This window comes from Oncorhynchus kisutch, unplaced genomic scaffold, assembly GCF_002021735.2.
Source record: "Oncorhynchus kisutch isolate 150728-3 unplaced genomic scaffold, Okis_V2 scaffold1642, whole genome shotgun sequence".
NCBI lineage: Eukaryota > Metazoa > Chordata > Actinopteri > Salmoniformes > Salmonidae > Oncorhynchus > Oncorhynchus kisutch.
In genome coordinates this window covers 1-25,355 of record NW_022263587.1, presented here as the reverse complement: position 1 = coordinate 25,355, position 25,355 = coordinate 1, and the positions used below count along the sequence as shown (strand labels likewise).

The window sequence follows — 25,355 nt, the reverse complement described above, 5'->3', positions numbered from 1 at the left end:
AATTAAGTTTACTTCTTGCAGGTATCTCAAGCAGAAGTTTCTGTAGTGTAGCTGTTATCACGTGCACTTAACATGCAAAAGGTCCCTGGTTTGAACCTCTGTGTAAACAGCACTCATTGATACATTCAGTAAGTACCATAGTTGAAACTGAAAATTCAATTTTTCATTAATGCCTTCTTTTGGGAATCAAAAGATTCCATAGCGTAGTGGTTATCAAGTTCACTTAAGACGCAAAATGTATACTTTTCGATGCTGGGCGGAAACAGACGTCTCTGACACATGTGAGAAGTACTGTATTTGTAACAGAGAATTTTCATAAATGCATTATGTTGGAATTTCGAATTCGTGCGATGAATATATGTAAAATTTGGTTTACTCCACAGTAATAATTCTAGCAGCAGTTTCTCTAGTTTAGTAGTTATCAAGTTTGCTTTACACATGAATGGTCCCCGATTCGAAGCTGGGCGGAAACAGTTCTCTATGACAAATCCATTAAGTACTGTATTTGTAACAGAGAATAGTTGTTCTAATAAATGCCTTACTTTGGAAATTCGAATACATGCAATAAATATTTGTAAAATGCGGTTTACTCCTTGCTGGTAATTAATGCAGCAGTTTCTGTAGTGTAATGGTTATCACGTTCACCTTACATGCGAAAGGTCTGTGGTTGAAAAACTGATAGAAACAGTGATCTTTGACACATGCAGTTAGTGCTGTATCAACAACAGAGAATATATGTTCTCATGAATGGCTTTTTTTGGAAATTGGAATACATGCAATGAATATCTGTAAAATTTGGGTTACTCCTTGCTGATAACACTTGCATCAGTTTCTGTAGTGTAGTGGTTATCACGTTCGCTTTACACGCGAAAGGTCCCTGGTTCGAAACCGGGCGGAAACAGTCATCTTTGACACATGCAGTAAGTTGTGTATTTATAAAAGAGATGAGTTGCTTTCATAAATACCTTATTTTGGAAATTCAAATACATGCACTGACTATAAGAAAATTAAGTTTACTTCTTGCAGGTATCTCAAGCAGAAGTTTCTGTAGTGTAGCTGTTATCACGTGCACTTAACATGCAAAAGGTCCCTGGTTTGAACCTCTGTGTAAACAGCACTCATTGATACATTCAGTAAGTACCATAGTTGAAACTGAAAATTCAATTTTTCATTAATGCCTTCTTTTGGGAATCAAAAGATTCCATAGCGTAGTGGTTATCAAGTTCACTTAAGACGCAAAATGTATACTTTTCGATGCTGGGCGGAAACAGACGTCTCTGACACATGTGAGAAGTACTGTATTTGTAACAGAGAATTTTCATAAATGCATTATGTTGGAATTTCGAATTCGTGCGATGAATATATGTAAAATTTGGTTTACTCCACAGTAATAATTCTAGCAGCAGTTTCTCTAGTTTAGTAGTTATCAAGTTTGCTTTACACACGAATGGTCCCCGATTCGAAGCTGGGCGGAAACAGTTCTCTATGACAAATCCATTAAGTACTGTATTTGTAACAGAGAATAGTTGTTCTAATAAATGCCTTACTTTGGAAATTCGAATACATGCAATAAATATTTGTAAAATGCGGTTTACTCCTTGCTGGTAATTAATGCAGCAGTTTCTGTAGTGTAATGGTTATCACGTTCACCTTACATGCGAAAGGTCTGTGGTTGAAAAACTGATAGAAACAGTGATCTTTGACACATGCAGTTAGTGCTGTATCAACAACAGAGAATATATGTTCTCATGAATGGCTTTTTTTGGAAATTGGAATACATGCAATGAATATCTGTAAAATTTGGGTTACTCCTTGCTGATAACACTTGCATCAGTTTCTGTAGTGTAGTGGTTATCACGTTCGCTTTACACGCGAAAGGTCCCTGGTTCGAAACCGGGCGGAAACAGTCATCTTTGACACATGCAGTAAGTTGTGTATTTATAAAAGAGATGAGTTGCTTTCATAAATACCTTATTTTGGAAATTCAAATACATGCACTGACTATAAGAAAATTAAGTTTACTTCTTGCAGGTATCTCAAGCAGAAGTTTCTGTAGTGTAGCTGTTATCACGTGCACTTAACATGCAAAAGGTCCCTGGTTTGAACCTCTGTGTAAACAGCACTCATTGATACATTCAGTAAGTACCATAGTTGAAACTGAAAATTCAATTTTTCATTAATGCCTTCTTTTGGGAATCAAAAGATTCCATAGCGTAGTGGTTATCAAGTTCACTTAAGACGCAAAATGTATACTTTTCGATGCTGGGCGGAAACAGACGTCTCTGACACATGTGAGAAGTACTGTATTTGTAACAGAGAATTTTCATAAATGCATTATGTTGGAATTTCGAATTCGTGCGATGAATATATGTAAAATTTGGTTTACTCCACAGTAATAATTCTAGCAGCAGTTTCTCTAGTTTAGTAGTTATCAAGTTTGCTTTACACACGAATGGTCCCCGATTCGAAGCTGGGCGGAAACAGTTCTCTATGACAAATCCATTAAGTACTGTATTTGTAACAGAGAATAGTTGTTCTAATAAATGCCTTACTTTGGAAATTCGAATACATGCAATAAATATTTGTAAAATGCGGTTTACTCCTTGCTGGTAATTAATGCAGCAGTTTCTGTAGTGTAATGGTTATCACGTTCACCTTACATGCGAAAGGTCTGTGGTTGAAAAACTGATAGAAACAGTGATCTTTGACACATGCAGTTAGTGCTGTATCAACAACAGAGAATATATGTTCTCATGAATGGCTTTTTTTGGAAATTGGAATACATGCAATGAATATCTGTAAAATTTGGGTTACTCCTTGCTGATAACACTTGCATCAGTTTCTGTAGTGTAGTGGTTATCACGTTCGCTTTACACGCGAAAGGTCCCTGGTTCGAAACCGGGCGGAAACAGTCATCTTTGACACATGCAGTAAGTTGTGTATTTATAAAAGAGATGAGTTGCTTTCATAAATACCTTATTTTGGAAATTCAAATACATGCACTGACTATAAGAAAATTAAGTTTACTTCTTGCAGGTATCTCAAGCAGAAGTTTCTGTAGTGTAGCTGTTATCACGTGCACTTAACATGCAAAAGGTCCCTGGTTTGAACCTCTGTGTAAACAGCACTCATTGATACATTCAGTAAGTACCATAGTTGAAACTGAAAATTCAATTTTTCATTAATGCCTTCTTTTGGGAATCAAAAGATTCCATAGCGTAGTGGTTATCAAGTTCACTTAAGACGCAAAATGTATACTTTTCGATGCTGGGCGGAAACAGACGTCTCTGACACATGTGAGAAGTACTGTATTTGTAACAGAGAATTTTCATAAATGCATTATGTTGGAATTTCGAATTCGTGCGATGAATATATGTAAAATTTGGTTTACTCCACAGTAATAATTCTAGCAGCAGTTTCTCTAGTTTAGTAGTTATCAAGTTTGCTTTACACACGAATGGTCCCCGATTCGAAGCTGGGCGGAAACAGTTCTCTATGACAAATCCATTAAGTACTGTATTTGTAACAGAGAATAGTTGTTCTAATAAATGCCTTACTTTGGAAATTCGAATACATGCAATAAATATTTGTAAAATGCGGTTTACTCCTTGCTGGTAATTAATGCAGCAGTTTCTGTAGTGTAATGGTTATCACGTTCACCTTACATGCGAAAGGTCTGTGGTTGAAAAACTGATAGAAACAGTGATCTTTGACACATGCAGTTAGTGCTGTATCAACAACAGAGAATATATGTTCTCATGAATGGCTTTTTTTGGAAATTGGAATACATGCAATGAATATCTGTAAAATTTGGGTTACTCCTTGCTGATAACACTTGCATCAGTTTCTGTAGTGTAGTGGTTATCACGTTCGCTTTACACGCGAAAGGTCCCTGGTTCGAAACCGGGCGGAAACAGTCATCTTTGACACATGCAGTAAGTTGTGTATTTATAAAAGAGATGAGTTGCTTTCATAAATACCTTATTTTGGAAATTCAAATACATGCACTGACTATAAGAAAATTAAGTTTACTTCTTGCAGGTATCTCAAGCAGAAGTTTCTGTAGTGTAGCTGTTATCACGTGCACTTAACATGCAAAAGGTCCCTGGTTTGAACCTCTGTGTAAACAGCACTCATTGATACATTCAGTAAGTACCATAGTTGAAACTGAAAATTCAATTTTTCATTAATGCCTTCTTTTGGGAATCAAAAGATTCCATAGCGTAGTGGTTATCAAGTTCACTTAAGACGCAAAATGTATACTTTTCGATGCTGGGCGGAAACAGACGTCTCTGACACATGTGAGAAGTACTGTATTTGTAACAGAGAATTTTCATAAATGCATTATGTTGGAATTTCGAATTCGTGCGATGAATATATGTAAAATTTGGTTTACTCCACAGTAATAATTCTAGCAGCAGTTTCTCTAGTTTAGTAGTTATCAAGTTTGCTTTACACACGAATGGTCCCCGATTCGAAGCTGGGCGGAAACAGTTCTCTATGACAAATCCATTAAGTACTGTATTTGTAACAGAGAATAGTTGTTCTAATAAATGCCTTACTTTGGAAATTCGAATACATGCAATAAATATTTGTAAAATGCGGTTTACTCCTTGCTGGTAATTAATGCAGCAGTTTCTGTAGTGTAATGGTTATCACGTTCACCTTACATGCGAAAGGTCTGTGGTTGAAAAACTGATAGAAACAGTGATCTTTGACACATGCAGTTAGTGCTGTATCAACAACAGAGAATATATGTTCTCATGAATGGCTTTTTTTGGAAATTGGAATACATGCAATGAATATCTGTAAAATTTGGGTTACTCCTTGCTGATAACACTTGCATCAGTTTCTGTAGTGTAGTGGTTATCACGTTCGCTTTACACGCGAAAGGTCCCTGGTTCGAAACCGGGCGGAAACAGTCATCTTTGACACATGCAGTAAGTTGTGTATTTATAAAAGAGATGAGTTGCTTTCATAAATACCTTATTTTGGAAATTCAAATACATGCACTGACTATAAGAAAATTAAGTTTACTTCTTGCAGGTATCTCAAGCAGAAGTTTCTGTAGTGTAGCTGTTATCACGTGCACTTAACATGCAAAAGGTCCCTGGTTTGAACCTCTGTGTAAACAGCACTCATTGATACATTCAGTAAGTACCATAGTTGAAACTGAAAATTCAATTTTTCATTAATGCCTTCTTTTGGGAATCAAAAGATTCCATAGCGTAGTGGTTATCAAGTTCACTTAAGACGCAAAATGTATACTTTTCGATGCTGGGCGGAAACAGACGTCTCTGACACATGTGAGAAGTACTGTATTTGTAACAGAGAATTTTCATAAATGCATTATGTTGGAATTTCGAATTCGTGCGATGAATATATGTAAAATTTGGTTTACTCCACAGTAATAATTCTAGCAGCAGTTTCTCTAGTTTAGTAGTTATCAAGTTTGCTTTACACATGAATGGTCCCCGATTCGAAGCTGGGCGGAAACAGTTCTCTATGACAAATCCATTAAGTACTGTATTTGTAACAGAGAATAGTTGTTCTAATAAATGCCTTACTTTGGAAATTCGAATACATGCAATAAATATTTGTAAAATGCGGTTTACTCCTTGCTGGTAATTAATGCAGCAGTTTCTGTAGTGTAATGGTTATCACGTTCACCTTACATGCGAAAGGTCTGTGGTTGAAAAACTGATAGAAACAGTGATCTTTGACACATGCAGTTAGTGCTGTATCAACAACAGAGAATATATGTTCTCATGAATGGCTTTTTTTGGAAATTGGAATACATGCAATGAATATCTGTAAAATTTGGGTTACTCCTTGCTGATAACACTTGCATCAGTTTCTGTAGTGTAGTGGTTATCACGTTCGCTTTACACGCGAAAGGTCCCTGGTTCGAAACCGGGCGGAAACAGTCATCTTTGACACATGCAGTAAGTTGTGTATTTATAAAAGAGATGAGTTGCTTTCATAAATACCTTATTTTGGAAATTCAAATACATGCACTGACTATAAGAAAATTAAGTTTACTTCTTGCAGGTATCTCAAGCAGAAGTTTCTGTAGTGTAGCTGTTATCACGTGCACTTAACATGCAAAAGGTCCCTGGTTTGAACCTCTGTGTAAACAGCACTCATTGATACATTCAGTAAGTACCATAGTTGAAACTGAAAATTCAATTTTTCATTAATGCCTTCTTTTGGGAATCAAAAGATTCCATAGCGTAGTGGTTATCAAGTTCACTTAAGACGCAAAATGTATACTTTTCGATGCTGGGCGGAAACAGACGTCTCTGACACATGTGAGAAGTACTGTATTTGTAACAGAGAATTTTCATAAATGCATTATGTTGGAATTTCGAATTCGTGCGATGAATATATGTAAAATTTGGTTTACTCCACAGTAATAATTCTAGCAGCAGTTTCTCTAGTTTAGTAGTTATCAAGTTTGCTTTACACACGAATGGTCCCCGATTCGAAGCTGGGCGGAAACAGTTCTCTATGACAAATCCATTAAGTACTGTATTTGTAACAGAGAATAGTTGTTCTAATAAATGCCTTACTTTGGAAATTCGAATACATGCAATAAATATTTGTAAAATGCGGTTTACTCCTTGCTGGTAATTAATGCAGCAGTTTCTGTAGTGTAATGGTTATCACGTTCACCTTACATGCGAAAGGTCTGTGGTTGAAAAACTGATAGAAACAGTGATCTTTGACACATGCAGTTAGTGCTGTATCAACAACAGAGAATATATGTTCTCATGAATGGCTTTTTTTGGAAATTGGAATACATGCAATGAATATCTGTAAAATTTGGGTTACTCCTTGCTGATAACACTTGCATCAGTTTCTGTAGTGTAGTGGTTATCACGTTCGCTTTACACGCGAAAGGTCCCTGGTTCGAAACCGGGCGGAAACAGTCATCTTTGACACATGCAGTAAGTTGTGTATTTATAAAAGAGATGAGTTGCTTTCATAAATACCTTATTTTGGAAATTCAAATACATGCACTGACTATAAGAAAATTAAGTTTACTTCTTGCAGGTATCTCAAGCAGAAGTTTCTGTAGTGTAGCTGTTATCACGTGCACTTAACATGCAAAAGGTCCCTGGTTTGAACCTCTGTGTAAACAGCACTCATTGATACATTCAGTAAGTACCATAGTTGAAACTGAAAATTCAATTTTTCATTAATGCCTTCTTTTGGGAATCAAAAGATTCCATAGCGTAGTGGTTATCAAGTTCACTTAAGACGCAAAATGTATACTTTTCGATGCTGGGCGGAAACAGACGTCTCTGACACATGTGAGAAGTACTGTATTTGTAACAGAGAATTTTCATAAATGCATTATGTTGGAATTTCGAATTCGTGCGATGAATATATGTAAAATTTGGTTTACTCCACAGTAATAATTCTAGCAGCAGTTTCTCTAGTTTAGTAGTTATCAAGTTTGCTTTACACACGAATGGTCCCCGATTCGAAGCTGGGCGGAAACAGTTCTCTATGACAAATCCATTAAGTACTGTATTTGTAACAGAGAATAGTTGTTCTAATAAATGCCTTACTTTGGAAATTCGAATACATGCAATAAATATTTGTAAAATGCGGTTTACTCCTTGCTGGTAATTAATGCAGCAGTTTCTGTAGTGTAATGGTTATCACGTTCACCTTACATGCGAAAGGTCTGTGGTTGAAAAACTGATAGAAACAGTGATCTTTGACACATGCAGTTAGTGCTGTATCAACAACAGAGAATATATGTTCTCATGAATGGCTTTTTTTGGAAATTGGAATACATGCAATGAATATCTGTAAAATTTGGGTTACTCCTTGCTGATAACACTTGCATCAGTTTCTGTAGTGTAGTGGTTATCACGTTCGCTTTACACGCGAAAGGTCCCTGGTTCGAAACCGGGCGGAAACAGTCATCTTTGACACATGCAGTAAGTTGTGTATTTATAAAAGAGATGAGTTGCTTTCATAAATACCTTATTTTGGAAATTCAAATACATGCACTGACTATAAGAAAATTAAGTTTACTTCTTGCAGGTATCTCAAGCAGAAGTTTCTGTAGTGTAGCTGTTATCACGTGCACTTAACATGCAAAAGGTCCCTGGTTTGAACCTCTGTGTAAACAGCACTCATTGATACATTCAGTAAGTACCATAGTTGAAACTGAAAATTCAATTTTTCATTAATGCCTTCTTTTGGGAATCAAAAGATTCCATAGCGTAGTGGTTATCAAGTTCACTTAAGACGCAAAATGTATACTTTTCGATGCTGGGCGGAAACAGACGTCTCTGACACATGTGAGAAGTACTGTATTTGTAACAGAGAATTTTCATAAATGCATTATGTTGGAATTTCGAATTCGTGCGATGAATATATGTAAAATTTGGTTTACTCCACAGTAATAATTCTAGCAGCAGTTTCTCTAGTTTAGTAGTTATCAAGTTTGCTTTACACACGAATGGTCCCCGATTCGAAGCTGGGCGGAAACAGTTCTCTATGACAAATCCATTAAGTACTGTATTTGTAACAGAGAATAGTTGTTCTAATAAATGCCTTACTTTGGAAATTCGAATACATGCAATAAATATTTGTAAAATGCGGTTTACTCCTTGCTGGTAATTAATGCAGCAGTTTCTGTAGTGTAATGGTTATCACGTTCACCTTACATGCGAAAGGTCTGTGGTTGAAAAACTGATAGAAACAGTGATCTTTGACACATGCAGTTAGTGCTGTATCAACAACAGAGAATATATGTTCTCATGAATGGCTTTTTTTGGAAATTGGAATACATGCAATGAATATCTGTAAAATTTGGGTTACTCCTTGCTGATAACACTTGCATCAGTTTCTGTAGTGTAGTGGTTATCACGTTCGCTTTACACGCGAAAGGTCCCTGGTTCGAAACCGGGCGGAAACAGTCATCTTTGACACATGCAGTAAGTTGTGTATTTATAAAAGAGATGAGTTGCTTTCATAAATACCTTATTTTGGAAATTCAAATACATGCACTGACTATAAGAAAATTAAGTTTACTTCTTGCAGGTATCTCAAGCAGAAGTTTCTGTAGTGTAGCTGTTATCACGTGCACTTAACATGCAAAAGGTCCCTGGTTTGAACCTCTGTGTAAACAGCACTCATTGATACATTCAGTAAGTACCATAGTTGAAACTGAAAATTCAATTTTTCATTAATGCCTTCTTTTGGGAATCAAAAGATTCCATAGCGTAGTGGTTATCAAGTTCACTTAAGACGCAAAATGTATACTTTTCGATGCTGGGCGGAAACAGACGTCTCTGACACATGTGAGAAGTACTGTATTTGTAACAGAGAATTTTCATAAATGCATTATGTTGGAATTTCGAATTCGTGCGATGAATATATGTAAAATTTGGTTTACTCCACAGTAATAATTCTAGCAGCAGTTTCTCTAGTTTAGTAGTTATCAAGTTTGCTTTACACACGAATGGTCCCCGATTCGAAGCTGGGCGGAAACAGTTCTCTATGACAAATCCATTAAGTACTGTATTTGTAACAGAGAATAGTTGTTCTAATAAATGCCTTACTTTGGAAATTCGAATACATGCAATAAATATTTGTAAAATGCGGTTTACTCCTTGCTGGTAATTAATGCAGCAGTTTCTGTAGTGTAATGGTTATCACGTTCACCTTACATGCGAAAGGTCTGTGGTTGAAAAACTGATAGAAACAGTGATCTTTGACACATGCAGTTAGTGCTGTATCAACAACAGAGAATATATGTTCTCATGAATGGCTTTTTTTGGAAATTGGAATACATGCAATGAATATCTGTAAAATTTGGGTTACTCCTTGCTGATAACACTTGCATCAGTTTCTGTAGTGTAGTGGTTATCACGTTCGCTTTACACGCGAAAGGTCCCTGGTTCGAAACCGGGCGGAAACAGTCATCTTTGACACATGCAGTAAGTTGTGTATTTATAAAAGAGATGAGTTGCTTTCATAAATACCTTATTTTGGAAATTCAAATACATGCACTGACTATAAGAAAATTAAGTTTACTTCTTGCAGGTATCTCAAGCAGAAGTTTCTGTAGTGTAGCTGTTATCACGTGCACTTAACATGCAAAAGGTCCCTGGTTTGAACCTCTGTGTAAACAGCACTCATTGATACATTCAGTAAGTACCATAGTTGAAACTGAAAATTCAATTTTTCATTAATGCCTTCTTTTGGGAATCAAAAGATTCCATAGCGTAGTGGTTATCAAGTTCACTTAAGACGCAAAATGTATACTTTTCGATGCTGGGCGGAAACAGACGTCTCTGACACATGTGAGAAGTACTGTATTTGTAACAGAGAATTTTCATAAATGCATTATGTTGGAATTTCGAATTCGTGCGATGAATATATGTAAAATTTGGTTTACTCCACAGTAATAATTCTAGCAGCAGTTTCTCTAGTTTAGTAGTTATCAAGTTTGCTTTACACACGAATGGTCCCCGATTCGAAGCTGGGCGGAAACAGTTCTCTATGACAAATCCATTAAGTACTGTATTTGTAACAGAGAATAGTTGTTCTAATAAATGCCTTACTTTGGAAATTCGAATACATGCAATAAATATTTGTAAAATGCGGTTTACTCCTTGCTGGTAATTAATGCAGCAGTTTCTGTAGTGTAATGGTTATCACGTTCACCTTACATGCGAAAGGTCTGTGGTTGAAAAACTGATAGAAACAGTGATCTTTGACACATGCAGTTAGTGCTGTATCAACAACAGAGAATATATGTTCTCATGAATGGCTTTTTTTGGAAATTGGAATACATGCAATGAATATCTGTAAAATTTGGGTTACTCCTTGCTGATAACACTTGCATCAGTTTCTGTAGTGTAGTGGTTATCACGTTCGCTTTACACGCGAAAGGTCCCTGGTTCGAAACCGGGCGGAAACAGTCATCTTTGACACATGCAGTAAGTTGTGTATTTATAAAAGAGATGAGTTGCTTTCATAAATACCTTATTTTGGAAATTCAAATACATGCACTGACTATAAGAAAATTAAGTTTACTTCTTGCAGGTATCTCAAGCAGAAGTTTCTGTAGTGTAGCTGTTATCACGTGCACTTAACATGCAAAAGGTCCCTGGTTTGAACCTCTGTGTAAACAGCACTCATTGATACATTCAGTAAGTACCATAGTTGAAACTGAAAATTCAATTTTTCATTAATGCCTTCTTTTGGGAATCAAAAGATTCCATAGCGTAGTGGTTATCAAGTTCACTTAAGACGCAAAATGTATACTTTTCGATGCTGGGCGGAAACAGACGTCTCTGACACATGTGAGAAGTACTGTATTTGTAACAGAGAATTTTCATAAATGCATTATGTTGGAATTTCGAATTCGTGCGATGAATATATGTAAAATTTGGTTTACTCCACAGTAATAATTCTAGCAGCAGTTTCTCTAGTTTAGTAGTTATCAAGTTTGCTTTACACACGAATGGTCCCCGATTCGAAGCTGGGCGGAAACAGTTCTCTATGACAAATCCATTAAGTACTGTATTTGTAACAGAGAATAGTTGTTCTAATAAATGCCTTACTTTGGAAATTCGAATACATGCAATAAATATTTGTAAAATGCGGTTTACTCCTTGCTGGTAATTAATGCAGCAGTTTCTGTAGTGTAATGGTTATCACGTTCACCTTACATGCGAAAGGTCTGTGGTTGAAAAACTGATAGAAACAGTGATCTTTGACACATGCAGTTAGTGCTGTATCAACAACAGAGAATATATGTTCTCATGAATGGCTTTTTTTGGAAATTGGAATACATGCAATGAATATCTGTAAAATTTGGGTTACTCCTTGCTGATAACACTTGCATCAGTTTCTGTAGTGTAGTGGTTATCACGTTCGCTTTACACGCGAAAGGTCCCTGGTTCGAAACCGGGCGGAAACAGTCATCTTTGACACATGCAGTAAGTTGTGTATTTATAAAAGAGATGAGTTGCTTTCATAAATACCTTATTTTGGAAATTCAAATACATGCACTGACTATAAGAAAATTAAGTTTACTTCTTGCAGGTATCTCAAGCAGAAGTTTCTGTAGTGTAGCTGTTATCACGTGCACTTAACATGCAAAAGGTCCCTGGTTTGAACCTCTGTGTAAACAGCACTCATTGATACATTCAGTAAGTACCATAGTTGAAACTGAAAATTCAATTTTTCATTAATGCCTTCTTTTGGGAATCAAAAGATTCCATAGCGTAGTGGTTATCAAGTTCACTTAAGACGCAAAATGTATACTTTTCGATGCTGGGCGGAAACAGACGTCTCTGACACATGTGAGAAGTACTGTATTTGTAACAGAGAATTTTCATAAATGCATTATGTTGGAATTTCGAATTCGTGCGATGAATATATGTAAAATTTGGTTTACTCCACAGTAATAATTCTAGCAGCAGTTTCTCTAGTTTAGTAGTTATCAAGTTTGCTTTACACACGAATGGTCCCCGATTCGAAGCTGGGCGGAAACAGTTCTCTATGACAAATCCATTAAGTACTGTATTTGTAACAGAGAATAGTTGTTCTAATAAATGCCTTACTTTGGAAATTCGAATACATGCAATAAATATTTGTAAAATGCGGTTTACTCCTTGCTGGTAATTAATGCAGCAGTTTCTGTAGTGTAATGGTTATCACGTTCACCTTACATGCGAAAGGTCTGTGGTTGAAAAACTGATAGAAACAGTGATCTTTGACACATGCAGTTAGTGCTGTATCAACAACAGAGAATATATGTTCTCATGAATGGCTTTTTTTGGAAATTGGAATACATGCAATGAATATCTGTAAAATTTGGGTTACTCCTTGCTGATAACACTTGCATCAGTTTCTGTAGTGTAGTGGTTATCACGTTCGCTTTACACGCGAAAGGTCCCTGGTTCGAAACCGGGCGGAAACAGTCATCTTTGACACATGCAGTAAGTTGTGTATTTATAAAAGAGATGAGTTGCTTTCATAAATACCTTATTTTGGAAATTCAAATACATGCACTGACTATAAGAAAATTAAGTTTACTTCTTGCAGGTATCTCAAGCAGAAGTTTCTGTAGTGTAGCTGTTATCACGTGCACTTAACATGCAAAAGGTCCCTGGTTTGAACCTCTGTGTAAACAGCACTCATTGATACATTCAGTAAGTACCATAGTTGAAACTGAAAATTCAATTTTTCATTAATGCCTTCTTTTGGGAATCAAAAGATTCCATAGCGTAGTGGTTATCAAGTTCACTTAAGACGCAAAATGTATACTTTTCGATGCTGGGCGGAAACAGACGTCTCTGACACATGTGAGAAGTACTGTATTTGTAACAGAGAATTTTCATAAATGCATTATGTTGGAATTTCGAATTCGTCAAGATGACTGTTTCCGCCCGGTTTCGAACCAGGGACCTTTCGCGTGTAAAGCGAACGTGATAACCACTACACTACAGAAACTGATGCAAGTGTTATCAGCAAGGAGTAACCCAAATTTTACAGATATTCATTGCATGTATTCCAATTTCCAAAAAAAGCCATTCATGAGAACATATATTCTCTGTTGTTGATACAGCACTAACTGCATGTGTCAAAGATCACTGTTTCTATCAGTTTTTCAACCACAGACCTTTCGCATGTAAGGTGAACGTGATAACCATTACACTACAGAACTGCTGCATTAATACCAGCAAGGAGTAAACCGCATTTTACAAATATTTATTGCATGTATTCGAATTTCCAAAGTAAGGCATTTATTAGAACAACTATTCTCTGTTACAAATACAGTACTTAATGGATTTGTCATAGAGAACTGTTTCCGCCCAGCTTCGAATCGGGGACCATTCGTGTGTAAAGCAAACTTGATAACTACTAAACTAGAGAAACTGCTGCTAGAATTATTACTGTGGAGTAAACCAAATTTTACATATATTCATCGCACGAATTCGAAATTCCAACATAATGCATTTATGAAAATTCTCTGTTACAAATACAGTACTTCTCACATGTGTCAGAGACGTCTGTTTCCGCCCAGCATCGAAAAGTATACATTTTGCGTCTTAAGTGAACTTGATAACCACTACGCTATGGAATCTTTTGATTCCCAAAAGAAGGCATTAATGAAAAATTGAATTTTCAGTTTCAACTATGGTACTTACTGAATGTATCAATGAGTGCTGTTTACACAGAGGTTCAAACCAGGGACCTTTTGCATGTTAAGTGCACGTGATAACAGCTACACTACAGAAACTTCTGCTTGAGATACCTGCAAGAAGTAAACTTAATTTTCTTATAGTCAGTGCATGTATTTGAATTTCCAAAATAAGGTATTTATGAAAGCAACTCATCTCTTTTATAAATACACAACTTACTGCATGTGTCAAAGATGACTGTTTCCGCCCGGTTTCGAACCAGGGACCTTTCGCGTGTAAAGCGAACGTGATAACCACTACACTACAGAAACTGATGCAAGTGTTATCAGCAAGGAGTAACCCAAATTTTACAGATATTCATTGCATGTATTCCAATTTCCAAAAAAAGCCATTCATGAGAACATATATTCTCTGTTGTTGATACAGCACTAACTGCATGTGTCAAAGATCACTGTTTCTATCAGTTTTTCAACCACAGACCTTTCGCATGTAAGGTGAACGTGATAACCATTACACTACAGAAACTGCTGCATTAATTACCAGCAAGGAGTAAACCGCATTTTACAAATATTTATTGCATGTATTCGAATTTCCAAAGTAAGGCATTTATTAGAACAACTATTCTCTGTTACAAATACAGTACTTAATGGATTTGTCATAGAGAACTGTTTCCGCCCAGCTTCGAATCGGGGACCATTCGTGTGTAAAGCAAACTTGATAACTACTAAACTAGAGAAACTGCTGCTAGAATTATTACTGTGGAGTAAACCAAATTTTACATATATTCATCGCACGAATTCGAAATTCCAACATAATGCATTTATGAAAATTCTCTGTTACAAATACAGTACTTCTCACATGTGTCAGAGACGTCTGTTTCCGCCCAGCATCGAAAAGTATACATTTTGCGTCTTAAGTGAACTTGATAACCACTACGCTATGGAATCTTTTGATTCCCAAAAGAAGGCATTAATGAAAAATTGAATTTTCAGTTTCAACTATGGTACTTACTGAATGTATCAATGAGTGCTGTTTACACAGAGGTTCAAACCAGGGACCTTTTGCATGTTAAGTGCACGTGATAACAGCTACACTACAGAAACTTCTGCTTGAGATACCTGCAAGAAGTAAACTTAATTTTCTTATAGTCAGTGCATGTATTTGAATTTCCAAAATAAGGTATTTATGAAAGCAACTCATCTCTTTTATAAATACACAACTTACTGCATGTGTCAAAGATGACTGTTTCCGCCCGGTTTCGAACCAGGGACCTTTCGCGTGTAAAGCGAACGTGATAACCACTACACTACAGAAACTGATGCAAGTGTTATCAGCAAGGAGTAACCCAAATTTTACAGATATTCATTGCATGTATTCCAATTTCCAAAAAAAGCCATTCATGAGAACATATATTCTCTGTTGTTGATACAGCACTAACTGCATGTGTCAAAGATCACTGTTTCTATCAGTTTTTCAACCACAGACCTTTCGCATGTAAGGTGAACGTGATAACCATTACACTACAGAAACTGCTGCATTAATTACCAGCAAGGAGTAAACCGCATTTTACAAATATTTATTGCATGTATTCGAATTTCCAAAGTAAGGCATTTATTAGAACAACTATTCTCTGTTACAAATACAGTACTTAATGGATTTGTCATAGAGAACTGTTTCCGCCCAGCTTCGAATCGGGGACCATTCGTGTGTAAAGCAAACTTGATAACTACTAAACTAGAGAAACTGCTGCTAGAATTATTACTGTGGAGTAAACCAAATTTTACATATATTCATCGCACGAATTCGAAATTCCAACATAATGCATTTATGAAAATTCTCTGTTACAAATACAGTACTTCTCACATGTGTCAGAGACGTCTGTTTCCGCCCAGCATCGAAAAGTATACATTTTGCGTCTTAAGTGAACTTGATAACCACTACGCTATGGAATCTTTTGATTCCCAAAAGAAGGCATTAATGAAAAATAGAATTTTCAGTTTCAACTATGGTACTTACTGAATGTATCAATGAGTGCTGTTTACACAGAGGTTCAAACCAGGGACCTTTTGCATGTTAAGTGCACGTGATAACAGCTACACTACAGAAACTTCTGCTTGAGATACCTGCAAGAAGTAAACTTAATTTTCTTATAGTCAGTGCATGTATTTGAATTTCCAAAATAAGGTATTTATGAAAGCAACTCATCTCTTTTATAAATACACAACTTACTGCATGTGTCAAAGATGACTGTTTCCGCCCGGTTTCGAACCAGGGACCTTTCGCGTGTAAAGCGAACGTGATAACCACTACACTACAGAAACTGATGCAAGTGTTATCAGCAAGGAGTAACCCAAATTTTACAGATATTCATTGCATGTATTCCAATTTCCAAAAAAAGCCATTCATGAGAACATATATTCTCTGTTGTTGATACAGCACTAACTGCATGTGTCAAAGATCACTGTTTCTATCAGTTTTTCAACCACAGACCTTTCGCATGTAAGGTGAACGTGATAACCATTACACTACAGAAACTGCTGCATTAATTACCAGCAAGGAGTAAACCGCATTTTACAAATATTTATTGCATGTATTCGAATTTCCAAAGTAAGGCATTTATTAGAACAACTATTCTCTGTTACAAATACAGTACTTAATGGATTTGTCATAGAGAACTGTTTCCGCCCAGCTTCGAATCGGGGACCATTCGTGTGTAAAGCAAACTTGATAACTACTAAACTAGAGAAACTGCTGCTAGAATTATTACTGTGGAGTAAACCAAATTTTACATATATTCATCGCACGAATTCGAAATTCCAACATAATGCATTTATGAAAATTCTCTGTTACAAATACAGTACTTCTCACATGTGTCAGAGACGTCTGTTTCCGCCCAGCATCGAAAAGTATACATTTTGCGTCTTAAGTGAACTTGATAACCACTACGCTATGGAATCTTTTGATTCCCAAAAGAAGGCATTAATGAAAAATTGAATTTTCAGTTTCAACTATGGTACTTACTGAATGTATCAATGAGTGCTGTTTACACAGAGGTTCAAACCAGGGACCTTTTGCATGTTAAGTGCACGTGATAACAGCTACACTACAGAAACTTCTGCTTGAGATACCTGCAAGAAGTAAACTTAATTTTCTTATAGTCAGTGCATGTATTTGAATTTCCAAAATAAGGTATTTATGAAAGCAACTCATCTCTTTTATAAATACACAACTTACTGCATGTGTCAAAGATGACTGTTTCCGCCCGGTTTCGAACCAGGGACCTTTCGCGTGTAAAGCGAACGTGATAACCACTACACTACAGAAACTGATGCAAGTGTTATCAGCAAGGAGTAACCCAAATTTTACAGATATTCATTGCATGTATTCCAATTTCCAAAAAAAGCCATTCATGAGAACATATATTCTCTGTTGTTGATACAGCACTAACTGCATGTGTCAAAGATCACTGTTTCTATCAGTTTTTCAACCACAGACCTTTCGCATGTAAGGTGAACGTGATAACCATTACACTACAGAAACTGCTGCATTAATTACCAGCAAGGAGTAAACCGCATTTTACAAATATTTATTGCATGTATTCGAATTTCCAAAGTAAGGCATTTATTAGAACAACTATTCTCTGTTACAAATACAGTACTTAATGGATTTGTCATAGAGAACTGTTTCCGCCCAGCTTCGAATCGGGGACCATTCGTGTGTAAAGCAAACTTGATAACTACTAAACTAGAGAAACTGCTGCTAGAATTATTACTGTGGAGTAAACCAAATTTTACATATATTCATCGCACGAATTCGAAATTCCAACATAATGCATTTATGAAAATTCTCTGTTACAAATACAGTACTTCTCACATGTGTCAGAGACGTCTGTTTCCGCCCAGCATCGAAAAGTATACATTTTGCGTCTTAAGTGAACTTGATAACCACTACGCTATGGAATCTTTTGATTCCCAAAAGAAGGCATTAATGAAAAATTGAATTTTCAGTTTCAACTATGGTACTTACTGAATGTATCAATGAGTGCTGTTTACACAGAGGTTCAAACCAGGGACCTTTTGCATGTTAAGTGCACGTGATAACAGCTACACTACAGAAACTTCTGCTTGAGATACCTGCAAGAAGTAAACTTAATTTTCTTATAGTCAGTGCATGTATTTGAATTTCCAAAATAAGGTATTTATGAAAGCAACTCATCTCTTTTATAAATACACAACTTACTGCATGTGTCAAAGATGACTGTTTCCGCCCGGTTTCGAACCAGGGACCTTTCGCGTGTAAAGCGAACGTGATAACCACTACACTACAGAAACTGATGCAAGTGTTATCAGCAAGGAGTAACCCAAATTTTACAGATATTCATTGCATGTATTCCAATTTCCAAAAAAAGCCATTCATGAGAACATATATTCTCTGTTGTTGATACAGCACTAACTGCATGTGTCAAAGATCACTGTTTCTATCAGTTTTTCAACCACAGACCTTTCGCATGTAAGGTGAACGTGATAACCATTACACTACAGAAACTGCTGCATTAATTACCAGCAAGGAGTAAACCGCATTTTACAAATATTTATTGCATGTATTCGAATTTCCAAAGTAAGGCATTTATTAGAACAACTATTCTCTGTTACAAATACAGTACTTAATGGATTTGTCATAGAGAACTGTTTCCGCCCAGCTTCGAATCGGGGACCATTCATGTGTAAAGCAAACTTGATAACTACTAAACTAGAGAAACTGCTGCTAGAATTATTACTGTGGAGTAAACCAAATTTTACATATATTCATCGCACGAATTCGAAATTCCAACATAATGCATTTATGAAAATTCTCTGTTACAAATACAGTACTTCTCACATGTGTCAGAGACGTCTGTTTCCGCCCAGCATCGAAAAGTATACATTTTGCGTCTTAAGTGAACTTGATAACCACTACGCTATGGAATCTTTTGATTCCCAAAAGAAGGCATTAATGAAAAATTGAATTTTCAGTTTCAACTATGGTACTTACTGAATGTATCAATGAGTGCTGTTTACACAGAGGTTCAAACCAGGGACCTTTTGCATGTTAAGTGCACGTGATAACAGCTACACTACAGAAACTTCTGCTTGAGATACCTGCAAGAAGTAAACTTAATTTTCTTATAGTCAGTGCATGTATTTGAATTTCCAAAATAAGGTATTTATGAAAGCAACTCATCTCTTTTATAAATACACAACTTACTGCATGTGTCAAAGATGACTGTTTCCGCCCGGTTTCGAACCAGGGACCTTTCGCGTGTAAAGCGAACGTGATAACCACTACACTACAGAAACTGATGCAAGTGTTATCAGCAAGGAGTAACCCAAATTTTACAGATATTCATTGCATGTATTCCAATTTCCAAAAAAAGCCATTCATGAGAACATATATTCTCTGTTGTTGATACAGCACTAACTGCATGTGTCAAAGATCACTGTTTCTATCAGTTTTTCAACCACAGACCTTTCGCATGTAAGGTGAACGTGATAACCATTACACTACAGAAACTGCTGCATTAATTACCAGCAAGGAGTAAACCGCATTTTACAAATATTTATTGCATGTATTCGAATTTCCAAAGTAAGGCATTTATTAGAACAACTATTCTCTGTTACAAATACAGTACTTAATGGATTTGTCATAGAGAACTGTTTCCGCCCAGCTTCGAATCGGGGACCATTCGTGTGTAAAGCAAACTTGATAACTACTAAACTAGAGAAACTGCTGCTAGAATTATTACTGTGGAGTAAACCAAATTTTACATATATTCATCGCACGAATTCGAAATTCCAACATAATGCATTTATGAAAATTCTCTGTTACAAATACAGTACTTCTCACATGTGTCAGAGACGTCTGTTTCCGCCCAGCATCGAAAAGTATACATTTTGCGTCTTAAGTGAACTTGATAACCACTACGCTATGGAATCTTTTGATTCCCAAAAGAAGGCATTAATGAAAAATTGAATTTTCAGTTTCAACTATGGTACTTACTGAATGTATCAATGAGTGCTGTTTACACAGAGGTTCAAACCAGGGACCTTTTGCATGTTAAGTGCACGTGATAACAGCTACACTACAGAAACTTCTGCTTGAGATACCTGCAAGAAGTAAACTTAATTTTCTTATAGTCAGTGCATGTATTTGAATTTCCAAAATAAGGTATTTATGAAAGCAACTCATCTCTTTTATAAATACACAACTTACTGCATGTGTCAAAGATGACTGTTTCCGCCCGGTTTCGAACCAGGGACCTTTCGCGTGTAAAGCGAACGTGATAACCACTACACTACAGAAACTGATGCAAGTGTTATCAGCAAGGAGTAACCCAAATTTTACAGATATTCATTGCATGTATTCCAATTTCCAAAAAAAGCCATTCATGAGAACATATATTCTCTGTTGTTGATACAGCACTAACTGCATGTGTCAAAGATCACTGTTTCTATCAGTTTTTCAACCACAGACCTTTCGCATGTAAGGTGAACGTGATAACCATTACACTACAGAAACTGCTGCATTAATTACCAGCAAGGAGTAAACCGCATTTTACAAATATTTATTGCATGTATTCGAATTTCCAAAGTAAGGCATTTATTAGAACAACTATTCTCTGTTACAAATACAGTACTTAATGGATTTGTCATAGAGAACTGTTTCCGCCCAGCTTCGAATCGGGGACCATTCGTGTGTAAAGCAAACTTGATAACTACTAAACTAGAGAAACTGCTGCTAGAATTATTACTGTGGAGTAAACCAAATTTTACATATATTCATCGCACGAATTCGAAATTCCAACATAATGCATTTATGAAAATTCTCTGTTACAAATACAGTACTTCTCACATGTGTCAGAGACGTCTGTTTCCGCCCAGCATCGAAAAGTATACATTTTGCGTCTTAAGTGAACTTGATAACCACTACGCTATGGAATCTTTTGATTCCCAAAAGAAGGCATTAATGAAAAATTGAATTTTCAGTTTCAACTATGGTACTTACTGAATGTATCAATGAGTGCTGTTTACACAGAGGTTCAAACCAGGGACCTTTTGCATGTTAAGTGCACGTGATAACAGCTACACTACAGAAACTTCTGCTTGAGATACCTGCAAGAAGTAAACTTAATTTTCTTATAGTCAGTGCATGTATTTGAATTTCCAAAATAAGGTATTTATGAAAGCAACTCATCTCTTTTATAAATACACAACTTACTGCATGTGTCAAAGATGACTGTTTCCGCCCGGTTTCGAACCAGGGACCTTTCGCGTGTAAAGCGAACGTGATAACCACTACACTACAGAAACTGATGCAAGTGTTATCAGCAAGGAGTAACCCAAATTTTACAGATATTCATTGCATGTATTCCAATTTCCAAAAAAAGCCATTCATGAGAACATATATTCTCTGTTGTTGATACAGCACTAACTGCATGTGTCAAAGATCACTGTTTCTATCAGTTTTTCAACCACAGACCTTTCGCATGTAAGGTGAACGTGATAACCATTACACTACAGAAACTGCTGCATTAATTACCAGCAAGGAGTAAACCGCATTTTACAAATATTTATTGCATGTATTCGAATTTCCAAAGTAAGGCATTTATTAGAACAACTATTCTCTGTTACAAATACAGTACTTAATGGATTTGTCATAGAGAACTGTTTCCGCCCAGCTTCGAATCGGGGACCATTCGTGTGTAAAGCAAACTTGATAACTACTAAACTAGAGAAACTGCTGCTAGAATTATTACTGTGGAGTAAACCAAATTTTACATATATTCATCGCACGAATTCGAAATTCCAACATAATGCATTTATGAAAATTCTCTGTTACAAATACAGTACTTCTCACATGTGTCAGAGACGTCTGTTTCCGCCCAGCATCGAAAAGTATACATTTTGCGTCTTAAGTGAACTTGATAACCACTACGCTATGGAATCTTTTGATTCCCAAAAGAAGGCATTAATGAAAAATTGAATTTTCAGTTTCAACTATGGTACTTACTGAATGTATCAATGAGTGCTGTTTACACAGAGGTTCAAACCAGGGACCTTTTGCATGTTAAGTGCACGTGATAACAGCTACACTACAGAAACTTCTGCTTGAGATACCTGCAAGAAGTAAACTTAATTTTCTTATAGTCAGTGCATGTATTTGAATTTCCAAAATAAGGTATTTATGAAAGCAACTCATCTCTTTTATAAATACACAACTTACTGCATGTGTCAAAGATGACTGTTTCCGCCCGGTTTCGAACCAGGGACCTTTCGCGTGTAAAGCGAACGTGATAACCACTACACTACAGAAACTGATGCAAGTGTTATCAGCAAGGAGTAACCCAAATTTTACAGATATTCATTGCATGTATTCCAATTTCCAAAAAAAGCCATTCATGAGAACATATATTCTCTGTTGTTGATACAGCACTAACTGCATGTGTCAAAGATCACTGTTTCTATCAGTTTTTCAACCACAGACCTTTCGCATGTAAGGTGAACGTGATAACCATTACACTACAGAAACTGCTGCATTAATTACCAGCAAGGAGTAAACCGCATTTTACAAATATTTATTGCATGTATTCGAATTTCCAAAGTAAGGCATTTATTAGAACAACTATTCTCTGTTACAAATACAGTACTTAATGGATTTGTCATAGAGAACTGTTTCCGCCCAGCTTCGAATCGGGGACCATTCGTGTGTAAAGCAAACTTGATAACTACTAAACTAGAGAAACTGCTGCTAGAATTATTACTGTGGAGTAAACCAAATTTTACATATATTCATCGCACGAATTCGAAATTCCAACATAATGCATTTATGAAAATTCTCTGTTACAAATACAGTACTTCTCACATGTGTCAGAGACGTCTGTTTCCGCCCAGCATCGAAAAGTATACATTTTGCGTCTTAAGTGAACTTGATAACCACTACGCTATGGAATCTTTTGATTCCCAAAAGAAGGCATTAATGAAAAATTGAATTTTCAGTTTCAACTATGGTACTTACTGAATGTATCAATGAGTGCTGTTTACACAGAGGTTCAAACCAGGGACCTTTTGCATGTTAAGTGCACGTGATAACAGCTACACTACAGAAACTTCTGCTTGAGATACCTGCAAGAAGTAAACTTAATTTTCTTATAGTCAGTGCATGTATTTGAATTTCCAAAATAAGGTATTTATGAAAGCAACTCATCTCTTTTATAAATACACAACTTACTGCATGTGTCAAAGATGACTGTTTCCGCCCGGTTTCGAACCAGGGACCTTTCGCGTGTAAAGCGAACGTGATAACCACTACACTACAGAAACTGATGCAAGTGTTATCAGCAAGGAGTAACCCAAATTTTACAGATATTCATTGCATGTATTCCAATTTCCAAAAAAAGCCATTCATGAGAACATATATTCTCTGTTGTTGATACAGCACTAACTGCATGTGTCAAAGATCACTGTTTCTATCAGTTTTTCAACCACAGACCTTTCGCATGTAAGGTGAACGTGATAACCATTACACTACAGAAACTGCTGCATTAATTACCAGCAAGGAGTAAACCGCATTTTACAAATATTTATTGCATGTATTCGAATTTCCAAAGTAAGGCATTTATTAGAACAACTATTCTCTGTTACAAATACAGTACTTAATGGATTTGTCATAGAGAACTGTTTCCGCCCAGCTTCGAATCGGGGACCATTCATGTGTAAAGCAAACTTGATAACTACTAAACTAGAGAAACTGCTGCTAGAATTATTACTGTGGAGTAAACCAAATTTTACATATATTCATCGCACGAATTCGAAATTCCAACATAATGCATTTATGAAAATTCTCTGTTACAAATACAGTACTTCTCACATGTGTCAGAGACGTCTGTTTCCGCCCCAGCATCGAAAAGTATACATTTTGCGTCTTAAGTGAACTTGATAACCACTACGCTATGGAATCTTTTGATTCCCAAAAGAAGGCATTAATGAAAAATTGAATTTTCAGTTTCAACTATGGTACTTACTGAATGTATCAATGAGTGCTGTTTACACAGAGGTTCAAACCAGGGACCTTTTGCATGTTAAGTGCACGTGATAACAGCTACACTACAGAAACTTCTGCTTGAGATACCTGCAAGAAGTAAACTTAATTTTCTTATAGTCAGTGCATGTATTTGAATTTCCAAAATAAGGTATTTATGAAAGCAACTCATCTCTTTTATAAATACACAACTTACTGCATGTGTCAAAGATGACTGTTTCCGCCCGGTTTCGAACCAGGGACCTTTCGCGTGTAAAGCGAACGTGATAACCACTACACTACAGAAACTGATGCAAGTGTTATCAGCAAGGAGTAACCCAAATTTTACAGATATTCATTGCATGTATTCCAATTTCCAAAAAAAGCCATTCATGAGAACATATATTCTCTGTTGTTGATACAGCACTAACTGCATGTGTCAAAGATCACTGTTCTATCAGTTTTTCAAACCACAGACCTTCGCATGTAAGGTGAACGTGATAACCATTACACTACAGAAACTGCTGCATTAATTACCAGCAAGGAGTAAACCGCATTTTACAAATATTTATTGCATGTATTCGAATTTCCAAAGTAAGGCATTTATTAGAACAACTATTCTCTGTTACAAATACAGTACTTAATGGATTTGTCATAGAGAACTGTTTCCGCCCAGCTTCGAATCGGGGACCATTCGTGTGTAAAGCAAACTTGATAACTACTAAACTAGAGAAACTGCTGCTAGAATTATTACTGTGGAGTAAACCAAATTTTACATATATTCATCGCACGAATTCGAAATTCCAACATAATGCATTTATGAAAATTCTCTGTTACAAATACAGTACTTCTCACATGTGTCAGAGACGTCTGTTTCCGCCCAGCATCGAAAAGTATACATTTTGCGTCTTAAGTGAACTTGATAACCACTACGCTATGGAATCTTTTGATTCCCAAAAGAAGGCATTAATGAAAAATTGAATTTTCAGTTTCAACTATGGTACTTACTGAATGTATCAATGAGTGCTGTTTACACAGAGGTTCAAACCAGGGACCTTTTGCATTTAATGCACGTGATAACAGCTACACTACAAAACTTCTGCTTGAGATACCTTT

General features: G+C 36.2%; 25 non-coding genes across 25 annotated transcripts; 13 read left to right on the top strand and 12 right to left on the bottom strand.

Annotated features, from left to right (window-relative positions):
- Positions 1 to 828: 828 nt before the first annotated feature.
- trnav-uac (transfer RNA valine (anticodon UAC)) lies at positions 829 to 901 on the top strand. The gene has a single exon. It is a non-coding gene; the product is annotated as a tRNA-Val (tRNA).
- Positions 902 to 1,833: 932 nt separating this feature from the next.
- On the top strand, positions 1,834 to 1,906 carry trnav-uac (transfer RNA valine (anticodon UAC)). The gene has a single exon. It is a non-coding gene; the product is annotated as a tRNA-Val (tRNA).
- A 932-nt stretch (positions 1,907 to 2,838) lies between these two features.
- On the top strand, positions 2,839 to 2,911 carry trnav-uac (transfer RNA valine (anticodon UAC)). The gene has a single exon. It is a non-coding gene; the product is annotated as a tRNA-Val (tRNA).
- A 932-nt stretch (positions 2,912 to 3,843) lies between these two features.
- trnav-uac (transfer RNA valine (anticodon UAC)) lies at positions 3,844 to 3,916 on the top strand. The gene has a single exon. It is a non-coding gene; the product is annotated as a tRNA-Val (tRNA).
- Positions 3,917 to 4,848: 932 nt separating this feature from the next.
- Positions 4,849 to 4,921, top strand: trnav-uac (transfer RNA valine (anticodon UAC)). The gene has a single exon. It is a non-coding gene; the product is annotated as a tRNA-Val (tRNA).
- A 932-nt stretch (positions 4,922 to 5,853) lies between these two features.
- trnav-uac (transfer RNA valine (anticodon UAC)) lies at positions 5,854 to 5,926 on the top strand. The gene has a single exon. It is a non-coding gene; the product is annotated as a tRNA-Val (tRNA).
- A 932-nt stretch (positions 5,927 to 6,858) lies between these two features.
- Positions 6,859 to 6,931, top strand: trnav-uac (transfer RNA valine (anticodon UAC)). Its single transcript has one exon. It is a non-coding gene; the product is annotated as a tRNA-Val (tRNA).
- Positions 6,932 to 7,863: 932 nt separating this feature from the next.
- On the top strand, positions 7,864 to 7,936 carry trnav-uac (transfer RNA valine (anticodon UAC)). Its single transcript has one exon. It is a non-coding gene; the product is annotated as a tRNA-Val (tRNA).
- A 932-nt stretch (positions 7,937 to 8,868) lies between these two features.
- trnav-uac (transfer RNA valine (anticodon UAC)) lies at positions 8,869 to 8,941 on the top strand. The gene has a single exon. It is a non-coding gene; the product is annotated as a tRNA-Val (tRNA).
- A 932-nt stretch (positions 8,942 to 9,873) lies between these two features.
- On the top strand, positions 9,874 to 9,946 carry trnav-uac (transfer RNA valine (anticodon UAC)). Its single transcript has one exon. It is a non-coding gene; the product is annotated as a tRNA-Val (tRNA).
- Positions 9,947 to 10,878: 932 nt separating this feature from the next.
- On the top strand, positions 10,879 to 10,951 carry trnav-uac (transfer RNA valine (anticodon UAC)). Its single transcript has one exon. It is a non-coding gene; the product is annotated as a tRNA-Val (tRNA).
- Positions 10,952 to 11,883: 932 nt separating this feature from the next.
- Positions 11,884 to 11,956, top strand: trnav-uac (transfer RNA valine (anticodon UAC)). The gene has a single exon. It is a non-coding gene; the product is annotated as a tRNA-Val (tRNA).
- A 932-nt stretch (positions 11,957 to 12,888) lies between these two features.
- trnav-uac (transfer RNA valine (anticodon UAC)) lies at positions 12,889 to 12,961 on the top strand. The gene has a single exon. It is a non-coding gene; the product is annotated as a tRNA-Val (tRNA).
- A 460-nt stretch (positions 12,962 to 13,421) lies between these two features.
- trnav-uac (transfer RNA valine (anticodon UAC)) lies at positions 13,422 to 13,494 on the bottom strand. Its single transcript has one exon. It is a non-coding gene; the product is annotated as a tRNA-Val (tRNA).
- A 930-nt stretch (positions 13,495 to 14,424) lies between these two features.
- trnav-uac (transfer RNA valine (anticodon UAC)) lies at positions 14,425 to 14,497 on the bottom strand. Its single transcript has one exon. It is a non-coding gene; the product is annotated as a tRNA-Val (tRNA).
- A 932-nt stretch (positions 14,498 to 15,429) lies between these two features.
- Positions 15,430 to 15,502, bottom strand: trnav-uac (transfer RNA valine (anticodon UAC)). Its single transcript has one exon. It is a non-coding gene; the product is annotated as a tRNA-Val (tRNA).
- A 932-nt stretch (positions 15,503 to 16,434) lies between these two features.
- Positions 16,435 to 16,507, bottom strand: trnav-uac (transfer RNA valine (anticodon UAC)). Its single transcript has one exon. It is a non-coding gene; the product is annotated as a tRNA-Val (tRNA).
- A 932-nt stretch (positions 16,508 to 17,439) lies between these two features.
- trnav-uac (transfer RNA valine (anticodon UAC)) lies at positions 17,440 to 17,512 on the bottom strand. The gene has a single exon. It is a non-coding gene; the product is annotated as a tRNA-Val (tRNA).
- Positions 17,513 to 18,444: 932 nt separating this feature from the next.
- On the bottom strand, positions 18,445 to 18,517 carry trnav-uac (transfer RNA valine (anticodon UAC)). The gene has a single exon. It is a non-coding gene; the product is annotated as a tRNA-Val (tRNA).
- Positions 18,518 to 19,449: 932 nt separating this feature from the next.
- On the bottom strand, positions 19,450 to 19,522 carry trnav-uac (transfer RNA valine (anticodon UAC)). Its single transcript has one exon. It is a non-coding gene; the product is annotated as a tRNA-Val (tRNA).
- A 932-nt stretch (positions 19,523 to 20,454) lies between these two features.
- trnav-uac (transfer RNA valine (anticodon UAC)) lies at positions 20,455 to 20,527 on the bottom strand. Its single transcript has one exon. It is a non-coding gene; the product is annotated as a tRNA-Val (tRNA).
- A 932-nt stretch (positions 20,528 to 21,459) lies between these two features.
- trnav-uac (transfer RNA valine (anticodon UAC)) lies at positions 21,460 to 21,532 on the bottom strand. The gene has a single exon. It is a non-coding gene; the product is annotated as a tRNA-Val (tRNA).
- A 932-nt stretch (positions 21,533 to 22,464) lies between these two features.
- trnav-uac (transfer RNA valine (anticodon UAC)) lies at positions 22,465 to 22,537 on the bottom strand. Its single transcript has one exon. It is a non-coding gene; the product is annotated as a tRNA-Val (tRNA).
- A 932-nt stretch (positions 22,538 to 23,469) lies between these two features.
- On the bottom strand, positions 23,470 to 23,542 carry trnav-uac (transfer RNA valine (anticodon UAC)). The gene has a single exon. It is a non-coding gene; the product is annotated as a tRNA-Val (tRNA).
- A 933-nt stretch (positions 23,543 to 24,475) lies between these two features.
- Positions 24,476 to 24,548, bottom strand: trnav-uac (transfer RNA valine (anticodon UAC)). The gene has a single exon. It is a non-coding gene; the product is annotated as a tRNA-Val (tRNA).
- Positions 24,549 to 25,355: the final 807 nt, after the last annotated feature.